The sequence below is a fragment of the Magnolia sinica genome, chromosome 12 (genome assembly GCF_029962835.1).
Source record: "Magnolia sinica isolate HGM2019 chromosome 12, MsV1, whole genome shotgun sequence".
Lineage (NCBI taxonomy): Eukaryota > Viridiplantae > Streptophyta > Magnoliopsida > Magnoliales > Magnoliaceae > Magnolia > Magnolia sinica.
The window spans coordinates 81,203,359-81,208,325 of NC_080584.1; the positions used below are offsets into that span (position 1 = coordinate 81,203,359).

At 38.2% G+C, this 4,967-nt stretch overlaps 1 non-coding gene across 1 annotated transcript; it reads right to left on the bottom strand.

Annotated features, from left to right (window-relative positions):
• Positions 1-3,523: 3,523 nt before the first annotated feature.
• On the bottom strand, positions 3,524-3,630 carry LOC131222118 (small nucleolar RNA R71). Its single transcript, XR_009159826.1, has one exon. It is a non-coding gene; the product is annotated as a small nucleolar RNA R71 (small nucleolar RNA).
• Between the last annotated feature and the right edge of the window lie 1,337 nt (positions 3,631-4,967).

The window sequence follows — 4,967 nt, forward strand, 5'->3', positions numbered from 1 at the left end:
AAGGAAACGAGAATACTTCACCCTCTAACAGGTCTTTTCACCACCATTGTTTGGCCGTTGAGGAGCTCCTCGGTCAAGATTCATATTGGCCGACCATGGGACAAATACAAATGTCTGAGCTAACCCCACCTTTCTCACCATTTCATTTTTACCCATAACAATAACCCCTCTACTTCCGAGCTGACTACGTAAGCTCGGGAAGTAAGTCAGTGTAGTGAGGTCGGATTGATGATATCTGTGTATGGAAGGTTGAGTCAGTTCATCATTAATGCAGAGATGGGCAATATACGCGAAGATCGAAATAGATTTGCAATGATGGTACGATGCGCTCGAGGCGGCATGCGCTGACAAGGCACTTTTTTAGTTTCTGACCTATGGGGTGCTGACACGTAATGGTTGCCTGGAGAGTCGGGTCGTCCATCGAAGGAGAAGTCTCCATGTGGCCACGAGCACATGCCGAAGAGCCTCTTCGGTTGCTGCATTAAATGTAGACAATTAATGCATGCTGCCGAGCTACCTATAAGGAGGGGAGAACCCTAACGATCACAGTTATTTGCTCCCATTGCCTCTTCTCAAGTTCCCAGACTTAGCGATTTTCGATAAGTCAGAAATCTTCTACCCTGGCGACCTCTGCTTCCTCAGTTCTTTTCTATTCCTCTTTCATTTTTCATCCTTATTTCTACTTTTTGTTGAGCTTCCAACCGAAAATGTACGATATGTCGAATGAATGGGATGAACCTAATGCCTTCAATGGAGATTCGGAGTCGGATGACTGGGATCTACCGTTGATGACTTCCCAAGATCCACCATCCCCGACCCTGTTATTAGGTGATAAGGAGACCTCTGGTTTAACAGAGAGAGCGGTGGCCCAATCCTTGGCTAAGTGGTCTAAAGATGTTAAGGTAGGCCTGCCTTGGCAGAAGGAGAGACGCTCGGCCCACTACAGAAGGATTCAAAGAGATCTATCTGTTTAGGTAGAGACTCATTGTTGAGACTCAAATATTGCATATTTTTTCCTATTTATATCTTGGTTTTATGAACATGATAATGCTTAATGGTATATTTTATACATGTTTGTGTTGCAATGTGAGTTTAAGAGCTTGAATTGAAAAGAATGCTAAAAGCATGGATTTAAGGCTTAAGAATTGCTAAAAGCAAAGAACGGATCTTTGAAGACCAAGATGGAAAATTGAAAGACCCCAAGATCCAAGAAAACCAAGTAGAAAAGGAAGGAGATCAGAAGAGCAAAGTATTGAAATTCACTTCACAATCTATGTCATTGATCGGTGTTCGATGACGTCGAAGCCATCATTTGATGACATCGAATACAGCTTGATGGCATTGAATTTTCACAGGAAAATCAAGTTGGTGTTAAACATATTGGATGCAATTCTCGATAAACCGAAGACATGATCGATGACTCGAAAAAGATGCTCGATGACATTGAAGACTGTTCGATGGCATCAAATTTATTGAAGAAATTAAAGTAACTCGTTGGATTGTTTTGGATACTTTTTCAATGGATCAAAGACCCTTCGATGGCATCGAAGGACTTCTCGATGACATCGAAGGAAGGTTTGATGACACAAAGACCTACATAGTACGAAAGGAGAAAATGCGCAACTTCCGGATTCAAACCCCTTCGACGACATCGAAGGCGTTACGCAGAGTTATGTGTACTGCGTAAATTTGAGGCGATTTTGCAATTTTGTGGAAACTAGCCTATAAATATAGGTTTCCTAAGTATTTTTGGGCTATTTAGGGTTTTAAGGAGTAAAGCAAAAGGGGTGGAGCCGTCATTCAAGAGTTTCTTCTTCCTTTCTTCCTAGTTTTTAATGCTTTCTTTAAGGATTTTATATCCAATCATGTCTATGGTCGGCTAAATCCCTTAGCTAGGGCTAAGGGGTAAAGCTTGTAGCATGATTGAGATATTTTTCTTATTTGATTCTTGTTCTTGTTGAACTTCTTTGATTCTAATTTGATATTTAAGGAATACTTTAAGTTTTTAATGGTTTGTTGTGATTCAAATTACAATGGATCTGTGATTACTTTGAGTATCTTCTTTTCCTGAATTGAGATTGTGAAGATAGTAAATCCTGTTGTTCACCATCGTCCTTTAGACATGGTTAGGTGATGGAATCTCTTCAAATCTTCACAATTCTCCTATGGTGGTTATGGATTGATATATCCTGTTATTTGCCATTATCTCTAGGGCATGGTTTGATGATAAAATCACTTCCAATCCTCACAACTCTCATCTGTTGAGAATTAGGTCAATGAAAGTTTAGATCTGACTTTATTGATATATCTTTCAATTAAATAGGATAAGACTTCAATTCCAATTGTGTTCCTTGAATCAAATGAGGAAATATCCTAATAGCTGCAAGTGGATCCCTGGAAACCTCAGTTCCCACTTTTAAATTCTTAAGTTTCTAATTAAATACTTCACAATTACTCTATTTTATTCCCAATTTAGATTTAGATCTTCTTCTAGTTTTGATTCTAGTAACCTTCAGAATACACACAAGATTAGTCCCTATGGATTCGACTTCTGTCTCACCAAGATTATTACTATATCGCAACCCTACACATGGGGTTCTGAACAAGTTTTTGGCACCGTTGTTAGGGAGTAACGATTGCATTTTTCTAAATTTAATTAGATTTGGAATTATGTTAAGATTAGGGTTTATTTACTTTTTATTTTTAAGTTAGGGTTTTTTCTGAATTATTTTTAGAAACTAACTTATCTTTCTATTTCTAGGTTAGGAATTTTCTTAATTTGTTTTTGGAAAGTAACTTGCTATTCTGTTTTGCATGATCTTAATATAGAAACTTCTAATTTGCTAACTTCTTTCTAAATCTCTCTCTTTCTATTTTTAGATTTCTTAATTGCTCTAGTTTTCTCTCTCTTAGGTTAAGGTTAGCTTAGTTACTTGGGGGCTGAGAGTGTTTCATGCCTAAGTGGGTCCATGATAACACTTGACATCTCTTGAGTGAAGGAGGATTAGTTGAGGGGTTATCTATCCATCACGGGATTAGACACCACCAGATATCCTCTAGGTTAACTGAAGTTACAGCTGTCAATCAACCAGTTAACTAACTTCCAAATCCACCTCAACCTAGGGTTGAGGAAATTCAGGATGAAAATGAGGTGCATCAAGCACCCCCACCTTGTACTTTACGAGATTATTTACAACCGGCGGGGGTGAGCACACCTTCATGCATGGTTTTTCCAGAAAACACAGGAAACATGTATATCAAGCCAAGTGTGATCCAACTCCCAAAATTTCACGGACTTGAATCTGAAAATCTATATTTACACTTGAAATAGTTTGATGAGATCCTAACCACTTTATACTTTTCTAATGTGACTGAAGACACAGTCAGGCTGAAACTCTTTTCCTTTTCTTTGAAAGAAAAAGCTAAGACGTGGTTACATTCACTACATCCACGATCTATTAGTAGATGGAATGACATGACAAGGGAGTTCATAAATAAATTCTTTTCATACCATAAAACAAACACCCTTAGAAAGTCAATCATGAACTTTGCCCAAAAGGAAGAAGAAACATTCTTTCAATGTTGGGAGCAGTTTAAGGATATTGTCAGTTCATACCCACAACACGGTTTTAAAACGTGGTGCATCACAAACTTCTTCTATGATAGACTGACATCCTTCATGCGCCAATTGGTCGAGATAATGTGCAATGGGGAATTTATGAATAAAAATGTTGACGATGTATGGGATTATTTGGATAGACTTGCTGAGAACGCATAATCATGGGACATCTCCCCAAAACCTAGCACCACTTCTAAGCCTACTCAATCAAAAGAGAGGGGCGGAATATATCTTCTGAAAGAGGAAGACGATATAAATGCTAAAGTGGCTAATCTCACAAGGAAACTTGAGGCCATGGAACTTAAAAAGGATAAGATTAAGAAAACTATTTGCGGTATTTGTGCTTGCAATATTCATACAATTGAAAATTATCCAACAATACCTGCATTTCAAGAAATTCTAAATGAGCAATCAAATGCCGTAAACAATTACCAGAGGTCTTTCAAAGGACCACCTCCAATACTTACAATCCTAGTTGGAGAAATCATTCAAATTTCAATTTGAGGAATAGACAAACTGCTACTCCTCAAGGATACCCTAATCAAATTCTAAATCAAGGGAAACCTCAAGAGGATTCTGTCCTAAAACATCTTAAAAATCAGGAGCTTTTTAATCAAGGTATACTACAAGCCTTTTAAGACCTTACAAAGGCCATACAAGGGCTTCAGACAAAATACGATTGGGAAAAAATAAAGCCTTTTAACTCAATCCCTTCCCAATCCAAAACAACAATATGAAGTCATCGACCCGAGCTCTTCAAATCAAATGAAGCAAGCTAAGTCTATTACCACTCTCAGGAGTGGAAAAATAATTGACGAAACCATTCCAATAAGGGCTGAAAAGTCCAATGACCTGAAAGAGGACAACCATGATAGATCTAGCACTACTCCACATAAGTTAGAACCGAAACTTCAAGGCAAACTAGTTGCACCATTCCCCCAACGGTTGATTACACCAAAACCTCTCTCTAACTCTCAGGATATTCTAAAGGTGCTGAAACAAGTGAAGGTTAATATTCCTCTACTAGATGCCGTTAAACAAATACCTTCATATGCCAAATTCTAAAAGACTTATGTACGACCAAAAGACGGCAAAATATTCAAAAGAAAATCTTCTTAACAGAAAAAGTGAGTGTCATCCTAAAGCAAGATGTGCCACAAAAATATAAATATCTTAGTAGCCCAACCATCGCTTGTGTAATTGGAAATTACCGGAATGAGCACGCACTTCTTACCTTAGGAGCAAGCGTAAATCTGATCCATACTCAGTCTATGAACAACTGGGTCGAGGTGAATTAAAATCCACCTGGACCACATTAACTTGTCGATCGCTCAGTTCATGTACCGAG